Raw genomic sequence first — 25,890 nt, 5'->3', positions numbered from 1 at the left:
AAATCAAAAATAGTATTAATAATATAATAAGTAATATTAATAAAATTAATATAAATAGTAGTAGTAAATATAAATTTCTCATTACAGAATGAATTCTAGAAAGCATTAAAAAATTATTAACCAAAATTTTTCTGAGTGATTTTAAAATAGATATCGTCGTTAACAAAATAATAATATGTTATGATTTGAAATTGTCTGAACTATGTAGGGCGTGGTCTAAAACAGGTCAGATGCTTGCCCCTTCACTATTATTATACCACTAATTAAGGAGGCTGCTCAATAAATTAAACAACGTTTGGAACAGGGGCGAAAAATAATTAGTTGAGAAAATTAAGGAAAATATTTGTACAAAACTTAGATGGCTTTTGGAAGAACAATTAAGAGTAGATGACCGCGTTCGGGAATTGCGTTTTTCCATGGCACGTAATTTTTCTTTCGAGATAGATGGTCATTTAATATTGGTTTCGACGTTCAAGTGATTAAAAAGGGGAAATAAAAGATGGGAGAAAGAGAATTACGTACTACTACTAAGAAAGAGATCGACATAGTATATAATTCCTTACAGAAATAAGGATTTACCTACATGAGGTTTTTGGAGATCATCATGTCAGATGCCTTTAGACGACTTGAATAACAATAACGCACTCGATATGATGATGTTTGCAAAATAACGTAATTTTATTTTAGGGTAAAATAAAATTGTCAAAGACATTCTATTAAATATGTCCGTCTTATTTAGTACAGAAATAGTCTACGTAATCCTACCCTACCAGTAAAAATAGCAATACCAAAAAATAATAATTCTTAAATAATGTCAACCAACCTGTTCAAAAAATATATTTCAATATCGAACGCCTACAGCGACACGTACAAAAAACAATACGTTTTTAGCTGCCAGTATTTTCTATCTAAACAATTTTCGCCCGTTTGCAGTTCAGTGTGGCCTGAATGGAAAAATAAAACGGGTCAAATGGCAACACTGTTTTATAGACTTTGTAGCAAGTAATAAAATTCAGTTTGTCCACGGGTGGCTTTTAATTTGCTGGACACCTGACGGGGTTTATCGGTTTCTGTAATGCTATAGGTACTGTCCATTCGAACTGTTTCTATGAAACTATGTAGTAGAATTGACATAGTTGAGTTCGGCGGCTATAGTCTAAATAATATAAAGAGATATACTATCCACTTTTACGAAAATGTCGAGATATAATTTTACTATAGTAGCCGATTTAACATGTCCTTTACTTACTATTCTTTGAACTTTTAATTTTTAAAATATTCTTTATTAGAATAAAAAACGTAATGTTCAATTGATTTAAAATTGCTATTGCTAATGCATTGCTAACTGATACATGTATTAAATTTTGTTTCCCTTATTACAATTTATCTATTAATTAGATGTGGAAATCGTTGATCCCATGGGCCAATTCTCATATTCATATTCGATGCAATAGAAATTCATTTCATAAATTTTCTCCACTTTTTAAGGTTTTAATCAAATTCTCGATCGAACAAGTTCTATCGATTATGGTGAACTTTTTCGATTTTGATCTTGAATGCGTAAATTAGATTGCGTAAGATTCGGGCCCTAGAATGCGCTTGTATCTTAATATGTGAAATATTGCAAATTATTTTATAACCTATAACCTAACCTATAAATAAACAATTTTGATAAATGATTCCAACGCTTTGCACCGCGTAGTACGGAACCAACTATTGTCAGCTGTATTATCTATGATCGATATTTATACTACCTTTGTGTGATTGTAAACGGTTTTACCGTTTATCCACACGCACTTCACTATGACAAGTGAGGCTTTGTACTAAATAAATATAGTTTTAGTAGTCATATCATAAATAAACTATTTCTGTGAGCCAAATATAGCTTTTTGTTTCAAATTGAAAAAATTACAATTTATTTTTGTAATAAAATAAAATTCCAATCGACCTTTCAATATTAACATTTTTAGTGAAATAATATACCGTATTATCTCCATTATATGATAGTTAATTAACTTATGTAGAATTAGCTGCTCGTGTCAGCTTCGCTCGCGTAAAACCATAGTTTTACCCGAGCGAAGCTGACACGAGCAGCTGCTACCTAATAAAAATAGCCAATGTTACTCCTGAAAACAAAACGTCTGTATATGTGCCAAATTTCATCAAAATCGATCCAGTGGCTTTTGAGTTTATTCGCCGTTTATTTTTCTCTTTATAATATTAGTACGAGATGGAAATATGGATAGATTATTAGACAAGGTTCGAAAGGAAACGATGTAATTACACATTGATTTTCAACGGCCAATTTTAATTTAAAAAAAAAATACTTAGCTTTTCTAAAATATTTACGAATAAATTTAGATCAAGATATTTAATTTTGACGAAGTAACCTAAGAAATGATTTATTACAACACTTATTTCAAATTTGGAACACACTGCAACACTGGCCCATTTATTGCTTGCCAAGTATGAAAAATGAAAGAATTATTTATTGATCGACTTGAATAACATAAAAATTTTGTTCAGCGTTGATGATAGCATCTAGAATCCAAAAAAATCAACTATATTTTTATATAATGCTAAAGTTACAAATTTACTCATGACTACACACAGAAAGATCTCTAAAAACAAATCTTAGACTAAAAAAAACATGTCGCTGACCCGAGGTCGCGCAGATGCTCGATGTCATTCAAAAATATACTCATTTTTACGAACAAAAATCCGTTAATTTTATCTATTTGAATGCGGGCGTAAAGCCGGCTCTACACATTGAGACAAAAAAAAATATCTGCATTCTTTCATTTATGGAAGCACGTTGCCAGTGTGAAGTTTGCATAAAAAGAATTAAGAAGAAATATAAATGTCTTCGAAATTCAAAATATTTAGCACAGTATTGCAGGAGTTTCAGGCAGCGTAGGCATGGCCAAAATGAGCTGTGTTTAATGCCAAATTCCATTGAAGTATCGACCACTTGCTTAAATATATATTTAGATTCTAGATGTTGACAGATAATCTTAAAATTGGTTATTTCATATGTAATTATTTCGTTGGCATGAAACCAAATTCTATACTAAAAAGTATTGTTAAATTTAACATAAAATTTGGCTTTTTAGGAGAGTCAGGATTCTGGATTTCGGAAACTATGGATTATTAATCCCGTGGAATTTCCACATGTGTAAAGCGGACTTCATATAGTTATAAATAGTGAATGAGTGAATGCGTCGAGGTTGCGTGTTGTATTTGGACACTAATTGATCGTTAAAAAGGGATGATACCGGCGTTAACATTTCTCCATTAACTGTGTTAAACATCATAATATTTTAACGATCGGACACTTTAATAGATATTTAAATGGTAGTTTATTTAAGATTTAGTAAACTTACAACTGAATTATTTTTTTAGCATAGTAGGCAAACGAGCCAGGAGAGCCGCCTGCGTTCTCGCGCAGACCAGTAAATGAACCTGGCAGAAGGGGCAAACCTAATACCATAGATCTCATAACCAGAGATACCAACGACCGTGCGAAGTGGAGATGAAAATGTAAGAAAGCGGACTGTGGTCCAACGGTTCAATCGGGAAAATGCTCGTAAGAGAATATCACAATTTTTACATTCGTCCAATCGCTCCACACATATAGACGTGACGTCCGCATAGAAAACTATGTTTGTTTGACGGGTAGGTACTTTAACTATTACGGGATACAAAATTTTATCTTTTTATGATGGTTAAGTTTATTCTTATAATGTCATAATTTAAACTAAATTTAAATCTTCGTATAATATATTCCAACAGCATTGTTACAGTCTATGAATTATTATAATGACACATATTTTTTACAATTCTCTGCCCTTGTCAACTACCCTAGTTATTGCTATACAACCTTCTGTAGTTCTGATGGAAGTTTATTGGATAATTAGATATCATGTAATTGGGTGAGTGCCTTATGTAGATTATTGAAATTAGGAAGGTTAAATTAATTTAAGTAACATAAGTAAGTCGCCTTTTTCATCTAGATAGTCTTACGTCTGGGTTAAGCCTTCTATACACGTGACTGAGTACTATAGAACTTTCATTGAAGAAATATATTGCTATACGTTACATCGCAATCTATTCCTTCAATAATAGTAATTGAACGACATAGAGGGACTAATAAAGTCGAGTCTATTTGCGAAGACGTAACAATTTGGTAGGACTAAGGACGGCATTGAGCAGATTATGTGATCACTTTGTTAGGTAAATGACGACTACTTGTCGAGTGACCACTGGGCTGGGGGCTGGCGTTTACACCGAATCGTGTCAAAGTAATTTTTAAGAAATTTAACCTTGATATATTTTTTTAGATCCACTTTTAAATTTGTGTTAAAGTTGTTTGTTTATGTGAAGAGAAGTTAAAAGTAGCTATCTCTTATAATGTGCAATCATAATGCGAATATTCGCTTGTGTCACTTTAATATCTATAATATAAAAAACAATAACACAAAATATATTTAACCAACCCCGCCAACCTTGGAATCGTGAGGATAACAGAAGTGGGTACAGCAAATAATATATTTACGATCTTTGCAGAGATGATTCAGTACATGTTGTAAATGGCAACGTTTTAGCATTGTCTATGTTATATTTATTGTCTTTGGTTATATTTCCCGCGTGCTCTCCCTCTCTCGCTCTCTTCCCTTCTCATTCTGGACGAATACAGTACAGCACAATACACAACCAGACTAAAACATAAAATAAAACACAGTATTCACAAAGCACAATTAAAAGAGCAAGTGTACTGTGTTGCAGCAATACAAAAACCCCCATCTCAGTACACATATCACCCAGAGGGGCGATACACTGATTTTCAGATGGACCTGAATTAGTGTGCGAACCGTGTGTGTGTATAATAACAGTGAGGAAGGAGATATGTAACTACGATTGATATATTATTTATTACATACAAACATTCACGGCTGTTTCCCAATAACGCAGTAACTATACCTACCACATGTCAAACTGTACACGAAATATATCAGCCAATAGCAAAAAGAAAAACAATCGAAAACACCAATCAATAAGCAATCTCTCGGCAACTTTCCACACCAAGACGCAGCCATCAAATTAGTGCAGGCGGAGAAGGTTCGGTGTGATTGAGGTCTGTTATTAGCCTCGCCTCCTGTCCGTCTCAGCCGTCACTTATTGGACAATGGAGGCCGACAGATAGCCCATTACGTGTTACATATTACCTGGTAATTCCGGCGTTTAGGAATTAGGGATGCTTGGTTGTATTTTCCTTTTATTTCTTCTTGGCTGCTGGCTGCGTACTGTGCAGGTGAACGAGGCGCGGGCCAATTGCTCCTCCGTGTTTGTTTATCAAGCGTCTTGCGTTTCCGTTGAACTTTGTTGTTTTTCATATGTTTTGATGTTGACGCGCGTCGACATACGTCGTCAACTTTTAATTTTGTGAAAAAATAGACTGCTTTTGCATAATCAATTTTAAATTAAAATTCAGTTATTTTTCTGTTAAATGAAGAACCATGAAGGTAAAATGCGACTACAAAGTATGTATTCTAAATTCAGACAATATTAATTAAGTCTAATCAGACCTTGAAGTTCCAAAACTTTGTCATTTCAACATCTTAACATGTTAAGGATTAAGATTAAATAACATGACGTTTAATCCGTGTAGTCTAGACCAGATACACCGCGAAGGTGAAGGACGATTCTCTTCAGGGCCTAATCACAGAGTAGATAAAATAGCTTGTGTGACAAACAAACACGATTTTAATGTCATATCGTGGAAATTTCAACTTCCGCTTGTACAGAAAAACATCGAGACAGGTTAAACTAAATAAAATATGTAACAAAAACAGTTGATTGCTAAACACATATAATGAATATTATATGTATTATTCCATAGATTTTATTATTGTGATGAAATATAATAATAAGAAAAAAGAAACAAATGATAATATTGACCTAGTAATATACAAGTAGTTCAATGGAAGAGTTCCCATGAAGCTGATTCCTCAAACGCGCGAATGATGTTGGTTGTTACTTAGTTACTTTTTTTATCTTTGGCCAGCTACATTCCATTATTACTTTGAATGAAGAAAACGTCCGCTGAAGGAAAGATTAGAACGCACGGAACCCTCACTAATGACTGCCTTCGCTTCCGTGGGGTGACATGTTCTGAAAGGTGTGGTAACTTATTAATAGAGAAGTTATTTCGTATCCTTTTAATTAAGGAAAGTACGAGTATCATGTCTATTTATTGTCTAATAACAGTTTTCTGTTGTCCTCATGTCTATATTTAATATTAGTGGGTGCTATTGTCTGTTGTCGAATCATTTTCTTGCGTAGGTAAGTATTGTTTTGTTTTCAATTTTAGATTGGATCTTTCGTTTATTTATTACTGTTGGTTTTGTCATCTTAGTGCGATTTAACATATTCTACTTTCTGTACTACTGGCTCAGTATAACTATTGGGAATAAATCAGTTTATTCGTATGCTATAGCTGTTGCCCCCGGCTTCGCCCGTGGCACAAATTAACACACCAAAAATTAGTTCAATCCGATTTGACGTAAAAGACGGACAAACAAACACATTGGTGATATTAGTATGGATATAGCACACTCTTCACCAATTCGTTACCTGAACAATATACGGCGCAACAACATGTGTGAATTTTTTTAATAGATAGAGTAATTCAAGTGGAAGGTTTAAGTGTACAATTTATTAAGGTTTTACCCGAGCGAGGCCGGGACAGCTCGCTAGTTGTTTCTCAAAACTAACATGAATCCGAACAAGCCTAGAACATTCGACTCGTATTTTTCTCGAACTTCAATATTTGATTGAGTAAAAAAGAACAGCGAAATTGAGATCAGGTCACAAAAATAACAGGAAATCGAAAAATACTTACAGAGTCCCTTATTCTTTCCCTTGAGAGGAAAAGTACTTTTATAATGTTCCCCTTTTGCGGTTGTCTCCAATGAGCGGGTATCTGGGTCGTGTACATACAAAGAATTCCTTTTTATACAGAAAAAATAAACAGACAAATGAAGCAATATGTGGAACCATCAAACCCACTAATATTGTAAAGGTGAAAGTTTGTAGGTTTGTTATATGGTCGTGCTCAAACGGCTTTGTAAATTTTCATGAAATTTGGTAATGAGGTAGCTGATACTTTGTATTAACACCATAAGGTAATTTGTATTCCGAAAGTATAGGATTTCGTCAAAAAGCCTGTTATATAAAACGCCTTCATAGAACCTTTTATTACACAAGACATACCCTACCGTTACTGGTTCTTTCACAGCTATGGCGTCCCGAGGCCCATAGGCCATTATTTGAAATAAAAAATTATACACTTATCTGTGCCCCTTGGATTGTCAAATATTATATCATATCCTACTAAATTTATAAAAGCGAAATTAGTTTGTTAACTCTTCACACTTTACCTGCTATAATATAATATTCTTGAAGTTTTACATACAATGTAGTTTAAAGCATTGAGATGGACGTAGGGCATTCTTCTTCTTCTTGACCTTATCCCACACATGTGGGGTCAGCGCAGTATGTTAGTTCCTTACATTTCGTTCTGTCATTTGCCATATCCATTGATACTCCTTTCCTGTTCATACTATCCTTGACACACTCCATCCATTTCTTCTTAGATCTTCCTCTATTCCTAGGGCATTATACCGGAAAAATAAATGTGCCCGTGGGTGAAGCCGCAAGCAATCTAGATTTAGCAGGAAATTAGGCTTATATAAAAACGTATTAAATTAACGTATATTGGTCTCAAATAACCAAGAAAATGTCATTATATTATTAGGTGCCATGATTAATGGAATGTTTGTGAAATCTCAACGTTCCGCCCACACGCCTTATTGTGTCCTCAGCTCATTGTATCAGCAGAAGATGATAAAAGCTATTACTTTAATTAAAATAAATACCCGCATCCATACAACTTAGGATAATGCTCAAAATATTCTGTATTGTTAGTAAACTGGCGACCCGTCCCGGCTTCGCTCGTGTAAAGCCGTAATAAAGTATACCTACATACACCTATATGTTCCTCACTTATCACTATATGTTGAAAAACTGCATGAAAATCCGTGTAGCAGTTTTTGAGTTCATCGCGAATGGACAGACGGACAGAAAGATATATTACAATATTTCCAAAAACACTTCCATGCTCAATCGAAAGATATTATTACTTTGGTCCTTAATTATAATTTCTACATTATTAGTACTGAAATGTTTGAAATTGATAAAATTAGAAGTTATTTATAAGTTTTAATGAAGTGAGCTTGTTATTAGTTCATATGATTCTTACATAGAGCGAACCATTGGAAATGGCCTCAAATAGTGTTGCCCACCGTTCGCCCACTATCAAATATACCATCGATAAACTTTCTCTCATCTGCGCGTTTGTAGCATATAGTTAGAAATTTATATTTTATTTTTTATTTTAAAGTTTTGACTATTTCACGACCGGATACCTACCTGAAGTCGGCAATTTTTTATGAATGCTGTTGTTACAAAAGCTTACCTCAGTCGCCTATTACAACATCCACGGAGGATATGGAGGATATGTCTCATTCTAGGATGGGAGGCACACGCCTCGAAGACTATGGATAGTGTCAAAATTAAGTGTAATATTATAAACAACTAGATTTTGCCCGCGGCTTCGCCCTCGTGAATCACTGTGAAAAGTAGCCTTTGGTTTAACGGAGGTCGGAGGTCTTGAATTACCCCTTGAACAGTCCAATGTCGTTTCTTGCGTACGATAACGTGCTGTGTATATACATCTATTTATTTTATTTATTATTTCGGAAACGATAATATTATAAGTATCTCTAATAGTTCGATATTATCGATAGACAATCGATGTGCCAACACCACTGGCACCAAAAGTTTCAAGGGTATCAAACTCCATACACGATTAGTTGTTGTTCATGACCCTTTAGTTCGATTGGTTTCTATCGTTTTTTCATTGACCCTTTAATAGTATCTATTACTGAACTGAATTAGGTAATTTAAACTGAAACTGTATTTGAAATGTTATTATGATAATTACTTCAACAGTTTTGTTTATGTTTTACGCTTTCAAACCTTGAATGCGTTTCTCATTAAATTATGAGTATTATCTTCAATTCATTTCTTAGACATTTTTGTATTTTATAGTGTTTTTTTTATTATTTATAATTAAAACTTCCAAAAACAAAACCACATCTCCACATCTCCAGACTATAACATATATTTCAACAAATAATTTAATATAATAAACAATTACTTATATATATTATAAGATAATACGTGTATAAATTATTTATTATCTCATGTTATAAGCAAGCAATCTTACTGTCTTTTTTATGCTAGTGTTTTCATTATTATAACCCGATTAAATTAATCATATGTTTGTAAATTCTGCGTACCTATTAACAAAGCATTCCTCATTTTATACCGACCACATTCTTGAAGCATTATATTTAAGGTGAGTTGCACCGTCAACTTTGACATGCGCAGAAAAACGCTACGGGTAAGTTGCACCGTGAAATTTGTCGTTTATTTGAACCGTCGTGGCGTGCCGTTGACGTTTAGACAAAATTATATGCGGTGAAATCACAGCCAAATCATTAAAATTATACATAAATTTATTTTTTTACGTAGTAAGACCAACGAATGAGTTTCTTTCGGCATTTCTTCTCACCAGTGGTCGTTCCGAAATGCTAGTAGTTTGTAGCTTTGGTAAACATCATTTAATTTAGAATATGAGGTGAAAAAGTGCCTGTGAAGGCCTAATTTCTGAATAAATGATTTGATTTTGATAAAAATATAAGATTTATTTTTACGCTGACCCCGGACTTCGCGGCCCCGGGAGCACTAGGCTGAGATAGAGAGAGACACAAAACATCCCTGTTTCGGGTCAACGTGTCCTCGTAATGCGGTCATCTTAGCCGTCCCAACAAGGACGAAACCGTGATGAAAATTTAAAAGCAAAAAATGTCTATTTGTTTTGCCCCGAATAAAAGTTGAAAGCTTTGTGGCGCTTTAGGTTAGAAGCTCAGTAAACCAAATGAAATACATATCTACTTTTACTTGCGTTTGAGCTTTTAAAAACTCATCAAAAAAGTGACCCTGCCACTTTTTTAATACACCTTTTAAGGGCTTCAAAAAGAATTGCTTCAAAAAGAAAATAATCCCTAGTGTTTTCTGCTAATAGCGTTAAATATCTCGTCTTGTTTTCATCAAAAGGGAATTTATCTTTGGTGCATCATAGATAACTATCTATTATTTAAAAAGTTAAAGTCATTTTTGATGACTTCAGGCAACTTGAATAAAATCAGTAGTGTTTGCCAACATACTGGTTGATAAAAATATTATTATTCTTGTAAATCTAGCGTAAAACATGTTGCTTTCTACGTACTTACTTACGTAGATGTTGCTATTTAGTAAAATATTAGATGTTAGTTCAAAAATATACTTAATAATAAAAAATCGCTTTAGTTTACTCAACAGTTCTGCAGGTTCATTAAAAAGTTGCGTTTAGTTGCCGATAAAGTTGCCCAAGTAGCTAATCCTTCAGCGTCGATGCTTGTATAGGTATTTGCTGATTAACATTATTAATTATAAACTTTACGTGTAACAGGCCCAACTTGGCGACGGCACGACCGAGCGTGACGCCATACACTTTACTTTATATCTTAATTAATGTTGAATATTATTTATTCATTAAACTTTATTGTTCTAAGTAAACTTATTTTGAACGATATGTCCCGATTAGTTTTTATTATATTTATGGAGAACTTAACGAGAAAATTCAAAATTACAAAAAAAATTCTCGGGTTATACGACATCACAGCCGCGAATGAAACTGGAAACGCGCCAAGAAAGAGACATTGTTCTAGTATGAATAACAAGATTCATTGTAAGCTCACCTATTTACTTCCATCAATATCGCATTTGTATGAGGATCGGCATAAATCATGAAGTTTTGATGCTCAGCGACCTGAATACATTTCCATTGAATTGCCCTTAAGAAAAATGACGCCACGAGGTATTTGATTTCATTATTTATTACATTTGAAAAATGAACTTCGAACTGAAGATTCCATTTTTGCATTTGAAAAACGCAAAAATAAATGTTGAATACATACTCTTAAAATGTTGTTTAATCTTGAATGCTCTATTATATTTTTAAAATGTTTAAATATGGCCAGTTCTTTATTTTTTAATTCACATACTAAAACAGGATTTACTAGGTAAGCTACTAGATTCTAAAAAGTTGCAGGCAACTACAAATTCGGAAATAGCAAAAAAGAATTTTCCGATATGTTTTCTCATTAAAAAAGTTCCTTTGTACTTAGTTTCCTATATGTACGTTTTATATTTACACTGTTATCTTGTGTACATAAATAAATAAAAACACAGACGTATTTTTCTTTGGACGACAGAATAAAAGACATTTTGTGAGAACGAAAAGCTTAAGCTAATTTATAAGTTCAATATTACATTACAAACACTATGTTAATTCATTTTTACATATCAAAGCGGTATATGAAACGATCTTTATAAGCACCGGCTATATCTTCGTATTAGCAATTGTAATAGGAAGATATGAGTCTTTGGGACGGGAAAGTGGAACGGAATCTTGGATGACCGTTACACCAAAGTGTAACCTTTACTTTATACATTTTTGGATATAAAAAAAGTGTATTATATGTGTATATTATAATGTACGTGTTAAAAGAAAAGCTTAATCATACACACATGTTTCACCGACTATGCATAAGCAAAAATGAATGAATGGAGAGAAATAAAACAAAAATAGAAAAAGAAATAAATATATGACGTATTCCACTATCGGCACCGATGGCACCTGATTTTACTATACCTCGAATATCATAGCTTAAATAGTGACAGATGTGACAAATACCGTTTAAAACCAAAATTGAACACTTCATTTTTATGTGTTACATTTTTAATGTGTACTTATATTTTTGTGTGTTTTTAAAAAAATATATTTAAAATAGGTACATATTTTTTCAAATGATACATTTTTATACAGAATAGACGCTAATGATTAGTATCGTGAGAATAAAGTTATTCTTGCGTGGCAATCAATCACAAATTACATTACAAGAACTTAAATTCACGATGATGTAAAAAATTCTTATTAATTTCCATGAGGTATAAGTGACCCTCTACCCGAACCGTAATTTTCTTAGATTAAATTCCAAATAAATTACACGACTGTGTATCTTAGTTCATGTTAACTTCAACTTGAAACTTCAAAGAATAAGAATGGATCCTCTTTTCAATCTGAGATTATTTTCACTTGAAACATCTATGTAGTGTATATAAACCAGCACCAATCTTCATTGCAAATTCACCCCTACTACCGCGGCAAAAAGATCTATGTAAAGTGATTTGATATGCGGTCGAATGTAGTCGAGCACATTTTGTACGAAGAAGTAATTTGTATATCTTTGAGTGAATTGATTTCTTTGAATACTCTTTGTGTTTGATCGTAGAGTTGGCCATACAAATGTGGAGAGTGGGATGCCAATCGGTCATAGAAGGATATATTTTCGTCTCGTAGGAAATTTAATGAAAATAAACCAGTGATTGAATGTGAATTGAAAGAAGACCGAGTAGACCGATTTTCGTAGAAGTACTTTTTACATCGTCTAAACGAATATTAAAATAGAAATTAAGAAAATAATAAACTTGTCAAAAAATAGAAAAAAAGAGAAATAATTTTAAGTTTGATGACGTCAAAATGTCTGTATTAAGATGTCGTTATAGCCAAAGAAAAAACAATTATTGGATAAAAATCAAGTCCACTCTCGAATATTTGAGGACAGGAAATGGGGCGAGAAGACCAAAAAAGCTTCATCCCAGGGACATAAATAGCTAGAAAAAAAAACTCTACTCACATGAAATGCATTTCACAACGCCTCATAGAAAAAAAGGACTAAAAGACAAATTGAGACCACCCATTACAACACTCCATTCCTACTTAGCGGATGCTAATTCGGCCTTCGTTTCCATCAAAATCCGTGGGCAAAAACTAATAACAACATTGACGTTATGTAAATTGCAGTCTAGATTATATTTTATACCAGGGTTGCCACTTAGCTGCCGGGGGAAGGCCATTATGTATGCACTCAAATTGTGTTAAAAATTAAACCCCTCGTTAGAAAGTAAATATGACTACGTGTTTTACTTATGATAGGAAGTCAATATTTGTAATCTGTTTAAACCTATCCAACAATTACGATCAACAATACTATCTCTCATTTTCGAGTATTCCCGGTTGCATTCGGGCCTGCGATGCCGCGAATATTAAAAATAATAAAAAAATATCATTTTTTTTATTATTTTTTAAATAATAAAAAAATATCATTTTTTTTTATTATTTTTTATATTACCCTGGCATAATATCTGTTTAAATGAGGCCAACCTGTTTAAATGAGTTTTTTTCGGCATGTCTCAGCAGTGGTCCTTCCGAAATGCTAGTATTTTGTAGCTTTGGTAAATGTTATTTAATTTAGAATACGTGAAAAGGCACCTGTGAGGGTCTAATTTCTGAATACATGATCTGATTTAGATTTAGATTTTGAATTAGCATAAAAAAATGATCCATGCAATTTTTAAATGTCTGTTAGTACTACCGGCCACCTGCCCGACATACGGGCTCGGTTTTTAAATTAGGTACGCTTACAGGGAAAATACCTTGAATACGAAATATTAAAATCTGTAAAAATTCCAACCTGTGTATGTGCATCGAATTCCTTAGTCGATAACAAGCTTTATGATCAAAAATGAAATATACAACGTACATTATCAAAGTATATTAAAAATTATCATCTGCATGACAGTAGGTACATCAAAAAAGGCGCAGGCGGCCTGTTATGAATTATGTATAAGATTAAGGTCACGTGCTCCAAACTGCGTAAATACTTAATACATTACGATGTTTCGCGAAATTCTGGTGCGGCGAATTAGTGAGAATGTTTGAAAATTCTGTATTCATTATTCTATTGACCTTGGCTGGAAATTGTGAATCGCACACAATCCTTAAAACTGTAAACAACATAGAGATTTTTTTTAAAGGCGAGAAAGTATTCCAGACTTTGGTAAAAGACCCAAGGCCACAAGTTAGGTCATACCCGTGCTATCTGCTGGCTACGGTTATCAATTATCATCAAGTGGGCCGTATGCCTATTTGCCTGCTCATAGTATTAAAAAAATATCAAAAAAGGAGTACAGTCTGTTCATGAACAAAATATAGATCCGACTATTGGTAGTGACAAGTAATAAGTTACAAGTTGATGCACGAAACAAACACGGGCGAAGCCGCGGGCAAGAGCGAGTAATGAATATGGAGAAAACGTATATTATAGGGTTACCCTATTTTTTTACGTTTTTTAGTGTAATTTTATTAAAATAAGAGTTAAATAGTTAAAATTGTAATACTTCACACCGTCAACACAAATTTCGTTGAAATATTCATGATACAGGTGGATTTTGAATATTCATTCATTTATTGTGGCGCATTGTATTGTAATTCTGTCATGAAGGCAATCCCACATAAAAAAACAATTTTTCTTTGCTTCGATTTTTCTAATAAATCCAAATTTCAAAATAATATTACTTGACCAGTTAATTACTTAAACTGCCAAGCAAGCAAACAGCCACCTGATAGTAAGTGGTCACCGCAGCCTATGGGCGCGTGCACCATTGATGTCACACGCCCGTTGCCTAGTGGCTTAGAATATTTTGCCACAGTACCCTGTAATCACACTGCAGCCTCTCTCACCCTTCAACCGGAACACAACAATGCAAGAACTGCTATTTGGCAGCAGAAATAGATAAGGTGACCCATGCAAATGTCCTTTGAAGTTTTTTCAAAGTCTTCTTCAAAGGAAGTCCTTAGTCTCAGGAACCCTTGGTTCTGGCTAATAAATAAACCTTTAAATTTTAAAGACCGGCCCTTCGACTGACGTTATTCCTCCTTGGGAATGCTATTCCTTCAATCGCCCTGTACGACATCTACGGATATGGAGTGAGACTACGCCGCATTGTTAAAATAATTTAGGTATTATAAACGCACGCTCAACGCCAAGGAGGCAACCGAGAAAACGCTCACACATGAGAGAGAGTAAACCTTTATGTAGGAAGCAGATTTCTTAGTTAGTAGAAAAAAATATTGTATCATCCATATCCTCAAACTTGAATAGTTTACTTTGGCGGATTCGGTATACATTGCTGGTTTTTCTTTGCAGCAAATAAAATCATTCATACTTGTATAGTTAATACAACATTCGCGTCGACATGTGTCCGAGTTCGGCGATAGTATGGAACTGGCATCAGATTTAGGTATGTGATATGTACGTACATACGTACCGCCTAACAAGTATCGTATAAAATATTTTCCGATTTAATTGTTTTCCGATGTGGATTATAAAATAAAATTAATATATATATACCTAATACTGATTGTATCGTAAGAGTTAATTAAAATTATTAATAGCAAAAAATATTTAATCTTTATAATTTATTGTCTGCGCGTGATAATAAAATTGGATTATTTCCTGTAGATATGAATAACATCGGGCACAGACCTACTGCGTGATTTATTCAATACTAGCTATAGCCCGCGGCTTCACACGCTTATTTTTCCACGGGAACAGTTGTTTTTCTGGGATGAAAGGTACCCTATGTCCTTCTCCATACTTCTGACTACATTTATACAAAATTTCAAAATGATTGGTTGAGTAGATAGGGCGTGAAGAGGTAACAAACAGACTTACTTTCGCATTTATAATATTATAGGAAGTGAGATACATACCACGACGTATCTAACGTTATAAACATATTGACATTAAGAGATATGGTATCTTAATTTTCAAATAAATGTTCACGATCCCTGCAAGGGATAAGTCCGTCGTTGTATATGTACTTATATTAATATTAATATGTACTTATTTTCGATTCTATTATTATTACTGTGTGAGGTAAAATCGTAAATTTTGACGTTACGATGTTTTGAAAGGCATTTATAAAATAATTTCGGATCGAATTCCGGAACAAAAGCGTTCATTCGTAATCGGGATTAGACTGCAAAGGGGTGATAAAATGAAAAATGAATTATGGATTAGGAAACATGGTCCCCGTATGGACACTCGAAGCGCCAGGCCTGGTAGCTAATACAAGGTTTTGACCACAACTTTTTATGTGAGTAAAATTCCGTTTCACGTGGGAATTTCAGGAAATCCCTTCTTAGTGCTCCCGCGTACACTGTCCTAGGAACTTAAACACCAAATTTCAGCTTTCTACGCCCAGTAGTATCGGCTGTGCGTTGTTGTCAGTCAGTCACTCACTCAGTAACGCAAGAGTTTTATATATATAGATAGATACACGACAATGTACAGCGGTTGGCGTGAGATTATTACAAAATCTTATTGAGGTTGTCAAAAATTATATGGAAAATTAATAGTTCCGTAGAGGTACTGTTGATTTTCCATATACATTTTTCCGATGTCGAACCGATTCCGTTTTCACAAAAAAAACTCCTACTAACCTGAGCTTATAATTTCTATAATAAACTAACTTTTACCCAAGACTTCGACCGCGTTTATTTCATGCTCCGCTCATTAGTTGTTATTGTCAAATATCTCGGGTTCTAAGCAACGATCGCGATTAACCTATACAATTTTAAGTTAGACAAACCGCTATACAACTGTGAAAACCACATAAAATTCCAACCAGTAGATTTAAGGTTTTGCGCGAACAAACATAGCCCACTTACAGTTTTATTATATTGTAATATATTTATAGATATATAATAGATAAATGAAATCTTTTAATTTAACACATGAATGTATTGCGACTGAGGGCTTATCTACGGAACAAATGTTTTTACGCGGTAGATGATTTTTAATTTAATTTTAATTTCGATTTTTGAACAATTGACTATGTAATTCAAATTTTATAATCAATTATTCTATGTACATTGTAATATTAATGTTTGACGTAATGATGTACTTACATTTAATTTGCGACACAATATTTTATTGTTAAATGGAATAAATTAGTTGAATAGAATTTGCCATGTTTATAAATAGGTTATCAAACCATGTAATAAAGATGTTATCAAATCGAATAGAGAAGAAGAAACAAGTCAGTTTAATTCATTAGATTCTATCCATCAGTTTCTATTCATCAGATATTTTTAACGCCCCAGCGTAACAACTGAGAACACTAAGATATGCCACGCCCCATTGTCGTGCTCCGTTGCGACGACTCATCACGATGTAGCTCTGTTGTTTTCTATAGGTTTGACACTGACGTGCACTGACGTACGTTAAAACTCAAACTAATTCTGCTAGTAAACTGTTATTCTCAACCTTGACGTTGGCAAAATCGTCGTTTTAGCGAAGGATGGAGTCATAACACGAGAAGAAGCTGTATTCTTTAATAACAACTCGGATATATTGTCAAGATCCGGCGAGAAAACGAGTTTGTATGTAATACCACAAGGGTCGTACAAATAGGTCACGGTAATTAGTCCCTTAAGTGGGGTGAATGAAGGATTTAAGGCGAGTCGAGGTTTATTCCGTTTCACGTTATTATATTCAGGAGGCCTACCACGAAATATACAAACACGTCCTGACAAAATATATACAAACCTATAATGATAAGTTTAATAATATAGATATGTTTACATGGAGTTTACCAAAATTAAAAAAAATGGTATTTGAGACCTTATTCGTCGTAATATTTTTTTTGCGTTTGGTTTCTACTTTGGTTATTAAGTACTAGTTTGTAGAAGGCTTTTTGATCATGATTACTCTATTTTTTGTTATATTTTTATTGAATACGATTAAGTTGGTCTAGTTAGCAGCCTCATAATAACTTTGTGAATAACGCTGTGGGCTACACTACAGTTTTAATAGCTTTTATATAATATGTTTTATTTACTGTTTGTAGTGTTGCTGTTTGATATTCCTAATAAATAAATAAAAAAATTCTACCTCAACCTACGCATATTTTACACGCGCTTCGACAAAAAACTATCCAAAAGTATTTATAACATCCCGTGGGTTAATCTAGTGCAAAGATAAGCTATCATGTTATCAGCAACCGGGGAAATTTGTTATCAATTGATTTGCTTAATTAAATTAATATTGGAGAGTGATATCTCGCCCTCGCATTTTGTCAATACCTTGTTATATGGTAAGGAAAATTGCTTTACATTGTTTCTGTAGGTAGTGGAGTTTTAAGGCGGCTTAAAATTCGTGATGGTACAGTGTCAAAGACAGCCTTACCATATTGGACTATCGCCCATTCTCTTTTCAAATACCTGAAAATAAACACTCTTTAAATATACAGTTATAATACCACGTCTATATACTTTAAGAGGTAGACAGCGCCTAGAGTGGCGTCGCTCCAAGTCCTCTTTATTCTGTATGCCTAATGCTTCTTTCTTATCGAGTGTGATTACATTGGTGTCAGATTTTATTCAAGTAACCTAAAGATATTTGACTTTGTTCCGTTTTCAACGTTTTATTTTCATTAAATTCAATTTCGCGCGCCTTATCGATGTATTTGTCAGATCGCACCATTTATATGGTACTGCATTCAATTCTAGCCAATAGGAACGCGCGGTTCGCCGCCGCGCATGCGCAATGCTGCCGGCGCAACAAAACGCCATAGCGGCGGCAAGGGGAGATTTTGATGCTTCGTTACCGGCTCTTAGCGCGAGCGCATTAAAAAAAATATATGTAATAATTGTTTTATCATATAAGTGCATCGCCAGTGCTCCTATATTTAAACTGGACTATTTCTATCGTTACCGAGTATTGAATTACCGTGTGTCAGGCCGGCCGGCAGGTGTTTAAGGACTATAATTCCAGTGAACCATATTCGTGAGGGATCTTGGGGTACAGCCGCTGTCTACGTGGTAAGTACGCGCAATATTCCTTATTGGCATTATTGCCTGCAGTATCGTTATTTACCGGCGAATACCGAAAGGTATTTGATCCAGATGAGCGATTGACAAATCCATAATTCATCGCGTCAATTTGCAACATTCTTTTTGGTGCCGAAACCCGGGACCTTAAATACCTACCTTCAGTCTGCCTGCCAAATACCAATTTTATTTAGTAATCGTTACTTCATTTACCGTATTTCTCGCTGACTATACATACTAGTATACAGCATAACCAAATAGTTTCAATTACTAGGTAAAAAAACAAACCTTGTTCCATTTTGTTGAGTGTAGTACCTACATACCTACCTAACAACCGTACCGAGTTCATGTTTAAATATGGCGTCCATCGTATTCTAGAACATTTGTTCAGACGAATATCGTATATATCTAGTCGTTTTATACTGATTAACACAAAATTATTTACCGTTTTACCGTTTGCAATAAGCAATACTATTGCAAAATTACCGCACCATAATTTGTGTTGATATTTGTTATAACTCGACTACATCGTTCTAACCGCTTCCCAATACGCAGTCCTTATTGGGATTTACCAATTTTATTTCGTTTTATATTCGAAATAATTTTATATCGTAACATTGTAGTATCGTATGTTCAATGACTTTCTGTGTTCTCAACTATTATTCATTTCAATAACGAAACGTTGCCGACGCGTCATCATTTTGTTGTGTCGTGTTATTGCCTACCGCCCCAACGCCACCGATAGTCCCTGAAGAAGTTAGCTACTAACATTTTATTCAAATCGAATATTTTACTATTAACTTTTTATTGTTGATAAATAGTTTATTATAGTTTTACATCGTAACAATGTCTTATTTAACTAGACGCAAATCGAAACAGAATGTTAAAAAATGTGTCGAAAATGTTTACACTATTAATAATTTACCAAGTTTGCGACGTAAACGAACTATATCCTACAATCGTATAACTAAGGCTTTGGAAATAGGTAACTTAGCTAATACCGACGAATCACAAATCGAATTGTTTCTTTCCTATTGTCATGAGATAAAAAATATAGCCGATAATTTTCATGAATCTCATTTTGCTATTTTAGACCTTCTTCAGGATGATACGGATGAGATTTCGGACGATATTCAGGATCGCTTCGATGAATTGTATTTTCAAGTTTTATCCATTCAACGAAAATTCGAACAATATTCATTACAACGAATCGATACTTCGAAATGTAATTCATTGACCGGCTCGCACAGTGGAAATATGCGTTTACCAAAAATTTCTTTGCCAACTTTTAACGGTGCGGTTAAGAAGTGGCCTGAGTTTATTGCTACTTATAATGCGTTGATTCATGAATCCACCTTGTTAAGCGATATCGAGAAATATCATTATCTCGTGTCAGTTTTGCGTGATGATGCCCTATCGTTAATTAAAACGTTTCCTGTCGCAAGTGAACATTATTTAAGTGCTTACAAAGCTTTAAAGTCCCGTTACGAGGATAAACGCGAACTAGCATTTACATGCTGGCGCGATATTTTGAATATTAATTTTAAAACTTCGAACGCTCAAGATTTTCGACGCGCCTTAGACACGATCGACGAGAACTTGACTATTTTAAAAACGTTAAATTTACCTACCGATAAATGGGATTTTGTTCTTTGCTATAATGTTCTTGCCAAACTCGATAATAAATTAAGACGCGAGTTTGAGGAAAAACACACAGATATCGAGCTTCCACAATACAATCTTTTAAGGGCGTTCTTACACTCGAAGGGCGAAGCCGCAATTCGCGACACTCATTTTGCGGCCGTAACCAATAAAACCGCTAATGTTTCAAAGGAGACACCGGGAACTTCACAGAAGTCACAGCGACATAACGCTACTCATTCTCTCGTCGCTCCCGCCGTCACTACAAATAATAAAGGTGCCGGTGACAAAGCAAATCAAGCTAAATCTGCTAATTACTCAGGCACGTCACGGTTGATTCGTAAATGTGCCTACTGTCGTAACGAACATCATATCTCGTCTTGCAAGGATTATCTGGCTAAAACCGTTGATGAACGCATGGCTGTTGCTAGCGAAAAGAAATGGTGTTATAATTGTCTTAACGCTTCTCATTCAGTGCGAGACTGCACATCGATATTTTCATGTCGTCATTGCAAACGCAAACATCACACATTACTTCATCGGGAGCGAGCGGCAAGTAATTCCAGCTCCACTAACAAACCGACTAGCTCAACGGCCTTAGTAGCTAAGGATTCATTGGCGCAGTCCGACTCAACTTTAAATTCAACCGTTTTACTAGCAACAGCTCTTGTTCAGATTTGTGATGCTTCTGGTGAGTTTCATTCATTTCGTGCATTATTTGACACAGGTAGTCAAAATAATTTCCTTACAGCTCGTGCTGCTCAACAGTTAGGGTTGGAAACTAAAAGTGGCAACATCAACGTTTATGGGTTAGGAGGCTCACCTGCTTCAATCAGTGGCGTGGTGGAGTGCGATATTGGTACCAACCATGACATAAAATTTCGTCTCGAAATGTTCGTTATATCGAGCATTTGCGGAGATCAACCGATAGCAAGGCTAAATACGACGGGATGGGATGGTGTCAAGACATTACCGTTAGCAGATCCTGGTTTTGACATTCCTGGTCCGATCGACGTCTTATTAGGTGCCGACGTCTTTGCCGAGTCGCTCCTTGAGCAACGACTGAAAGGCGGTGCCTCTCAACCGCGTGCTTTCAACTCAGTTTTCGGCTGGCTTCTACTTGGGAAGTCCAGACTTGCATCGTCTAGTCTACTTGGAGTAGCACCTCCTATTGTAGACAATAGTTTAAACACAATCGTTCAACGTTTCTGGGAAATCGATAACGTTCCACATTCTTCCCGATTAACCCCAGAAGATCAACTCTGTGAAAACAGTTTTCTTAACAATCACTACCGTGACGAGACAGGAAGGTATGTCGTGTGCCTCCCCTTCAGGGACAATGACGAGCCCGTCTTTGAAGGCTCTCGAGTGATAGCCTTACGACGCTTTCATGCCATTGAAAGGCGTCTCTCTCGTGATCATAACTTGAAACAACAATATGTTGAATTCATGACCGACTATATCGAAAGGGGCCATATGACTTTGGTTCCTACCAAGCAAATGGGTCTAGGTAAATACTATATACCGCATCATTGTGTGCTGCGTCCTGACAGCGCTACAACAAAGCTTCGTGTCGTATTCGACGCCTCGGCTAAGGATTCTAATTCCAAATCGTTAAACGACATGTTGCTGACCGGATCAAAACTGCAATCGAATATCGTGGAGATTCTTCTTCATTTTCGTGAACACGAAGTTGTCTTCATGGCAGATGTGCGCCAAATGTACCGTCAAATCAACATAGCGCCTCATCATCGTGATTACCAACGTATTCTCTGGCGAGCTCACGCAGATGAGCCTCTTCAAGAGTATATGTTAAATACCGTAACGTATGGAGTATCTTCCGCTCCATTTCTCGCGTGCCGTTCCATTCGGCAACTGGCCAACGATGAAGGTCACAAGTATCCAAAAGCAAAAAACATTTTAACTTCCGATATATATATTGATGACGTCATATCCGGAAGTTCAACGCTAACGGAGGCCCGTGAAACCAAAAGGCAACTTATCGCCCTTTTTGGTCTTGGTTCGTTTGAACTTCGAAAATGGATAAGTAATCGACCTGAGCTTCTTAGCGATTTGCCCGCAGAAGCGTGTCTTTCAGAAGCTTTCACTTTTACCGAAACTGAAGATACCACGGTCAAGGTTCTGGGCCTTAAGTGGGAGCCTGCTTCAGATTCATTCGTTTTTAACGTGAATTCATCATTTCTACCGTGTACCAAGCGAACGATTCTTAGTAAGGTCGCCAGAATTTTTGATCCTCTCGGGTTCTTGTCCCCTTTGACAATTAAGGTCAAATGTTTACTTCAAAGGCTCTGGGTTCTTGGCCTTTCGTGGGATGAAACGCCCTCACCGGAAATCATAGCCCAATGGGATGACTTCTCTTACCAACTTCCACAAGTTAGGGCTCTTAAGGTTCCACGTAAGTACGCTATCGACGGCGCTCAATCTTATGAAATACACGGATTTTGTGACAGTTCAGAAGTAGCATATGGCGCTGTCATATATCTGCGTGTTATCGAGTCTGACGGCTCCATTCGCGTTTTTCTCATTTGTGCAAAGGCTCGTGTAGCTCCTCTAAAACGCCAATCGATACCTCGCTTGGAGCTTTGCGGCGCGATGCTGCTCGCAGACCTTGTCAAATTTGTCAAGGACTCGCTACGAATTCCTATCCACGACATTTATTTGTGGTGTGATTCAACCGTTACCTTGGCCTGGTTGCGTGCTCCTTCTTCTCGCTGGGTAACATTTGTCGCAAATCGAGTAAGCTACATTCAAGATATTGTTCCGACCGAGAAGTGGAGGCACGTACCTTCAGCCACAAATCCCGCAGATGTTTGTTCGCGTGGACAATCGCCTCAGGAGTTGCTCCATAACGCTCTATGGTGGGCGGGGCCAGCGTGGTTGTCTCAACCACAATCTGAGTGGCCCATCGATAACTCAAAAAATCATTTAAATGACAATATGGTTCTTGCTGAGCAACGCCATCCCACGGTTCTCTTTTCAGATCAAATTAACAATAATAGTCAAACATCTCTTATCGATCTATTATTTGAAAAATATTCTTCTTTAGACAAAATTTGTCGCATCATCGCCTACATTCGTAGATTTTATAATAGCATGCGTAATATTGTTCCGCGAGCAGATAGCCTTTTTATAACAGACATTGAGCGTCATCAAGCTTTATTAATTATCGTTAAACAGTTTCAGAACCGCTATTTTTCAGACGTCATATCAATTTTACAATCACGAAATCAGCTGCCTCGCATCTTTCGTAAACTAAGCCCCTTCTTGGACGAGCAGGGTATACTCAGGGTGGGCGGACGCCTCGCGCGCTCCGGTCTTGAGTTCGAACATAAGCATCCCGCATTGTTGCCCAAGAAAAGTGCGCTTACATCAGCTGTAATCGAATCGATTCATCGAAATAATTTTCATCCAGGTCTGAATACTACTTATTATCTGATATTACAACAGTTTTGGATACTTGCTGCGAAACATACTATACGACATCATCTCTCAAAATGTTTGAGATGTTACCGTCTGAATCCCAAACCTCTGCAACCATTTATGAGCGATCTTCCGGCTTTTCGGGTCAACCAAGCCAAGCCTTTCTCAGTGGTCGGTGTAGATCTGGGAGGGCCTTTTCGAATCAAGCTTGGATCTCATCGTGGTGCAAAAATCGATAAGGCATACTTATGCTTATTCGTATGCTTGAGCACAAAAGCGGTGCATCTTGAGGTAGTTTCCACCCTATCGACCGACAGCTTCATCGCGGCATTACGTCGTTTCATTTCTCGTCGCGGTCGCTGCAATGTTATTCATTCTGATTGTGGAACCAACTTTGTTGGTGCAAGTTCACAACTAGCATCATGTATCGAACAAGCTTCGCATGCGGAAAAAATTGCCTTTAAACGTAACGTTCCTTCAGCTCCTCACTTCGGAGGTGTGTGGGAGATCCAAATTAAGGTAGCAAAAACACACTTGTATCGTATTGTTGGCGATCAAGTCCTAACATTTGAAGAGCTTACCACCCTCTTCACTCAGATCGAATCCATTTTAAATTCGAGACCTTTATGTCCATTGAGCTCGGATCCAAACGACTTTAATGTTTTAACGCCTGGTCATTTTTTAACGCTGGAACCTCTTACAGCTGTACCAGATCACGACTATACCAATATCAAAATCCAGCGACTCAATCGATGGCAACTTATTCAATCTTTTCAACAACAATTTTGGAAGCGTTGGAAAAGTGAATATTTACATTCATTAACTCAACGAGCAAAATGGAACAAAGACTCAACACCGTTAACCGTTAATTCAATGGTACTTATTAAGGAGGATAACCGACCTCCTCTTCAATGGGTACTAGGACGAGTTGTTTCGTTGCATCCTGGCCCTGATGGAGTAGTTAGGGTGGCAACCGTTAAAACAGCTAAAGATTCCTCATTGAAGAGGCCTTTAGTAAAACTATGTCCTTTGCCGTCCATGTAATCAACTCAACTTTCTTAGCTTAAGTTTATCGTAGTTTTAGTTTATGTATCGATAATTATCGTCATTTTGTTTTATGTTAGGAAAATCCTATTGGTATTTTGGTGGGCGGAATGTTCCGTTTTCAACGTTTTATTTTCATTAAATTCAATTTCGCGCGCCTTATCGATGTATTTGTCAAATCGCACCATTTATATGGTACTGCATTCAATTCTAGCCAATAGGAACGCGCGGTTCGCCGCCGCGCATGCGCAATGCTGCCGGCGCAACAAAACGCCATAGCGGCGGCAAGGGGAGATTTTGATGCTTCGTTACCGGCTCTTAGCGCGAGCGCATTAAAAAAAATATATGTAATAATTGTTTTATCATATAAGTGCATCGCCAGTGCTCCTATATTTAAACTGGACTATTTCTATCGTTACCGAGTATTGAATTACCGTGTGTCAGGCCGGCCGGCAGGTGTTTAAGGACTATAATTCCAGTGAACCATATTCGTGAGGGATCTTGGGGTACAGCCGCTGTCTACGTGGTAAGTACGCGCAATATTCCTTATTGGCATTATTGCCTGCAGTATCGTTATTTACCGGCGAATACCGAAAGGTATTTGATCCAGATGAGCGATTGACAAATCCATAATTCATCGCGTCAATTTGCAACAGACTTAATTTTTACAATTACAAATATACACAGGTTGTTATTTATATTGTTATAATACTTCCCTGGTACAATGACCCCAAATTGTCCCCGAAATGAAAGAACGCTGTAGTAGTCTGTTCTGCGCATTTGTTGTAATAAGTATA

At 35.8% G+C, this 25,890-nt stretch overlaps 1 protein-coding gene across 4 annotated transcripts in view; it reads left to right on the top strand.

The window, feature by feature from the left end:
• Nucleotides 1-25,890, top strand: part of LOC128680358 (5-hydroxytryptamine receptor 1-like) — a 90,723-nt gene that overhangs the window by 50,024 nt on the left and 14,809 nt on the right. Inside the window, exon 1 of one of the 4 annotated variants that reach the window (XR_008405852.2) lies at nucleotides 18,622-25,619. The exons of the other annotated variants lie outside the window; for them this stretch is intronic. The gene's annotated coding sequence lies outside the window, so the exon portion shown is untranslated. Of the gene's footprint in view, nucleotides 1-18,621; nucleotides 25,620-25,890 lie in introns of those variants that run through there. 4 annotated transcript variants of the gene reach the window in all.

Source organism: Plodia interpunctella, chromosome 24, assembly GCF_027563975.2.
Source record: "Plodia interpunctella isolate USDA-ARS_2022_Savannah chromosome 24, ilPloInte3.2, whole genome shotgun sequence".
Taxonomy (NCBI): Eukaryota; Metazoa; Arthropoda; class Insecta; order Lepidoptera; family Pyralidae; genus Plodia; species Plodia interpunctella.
Note: the sequence above shows the minus strand (reverse complement) of the source record. Positions and strands in the feature narration are given on the sequence as shown.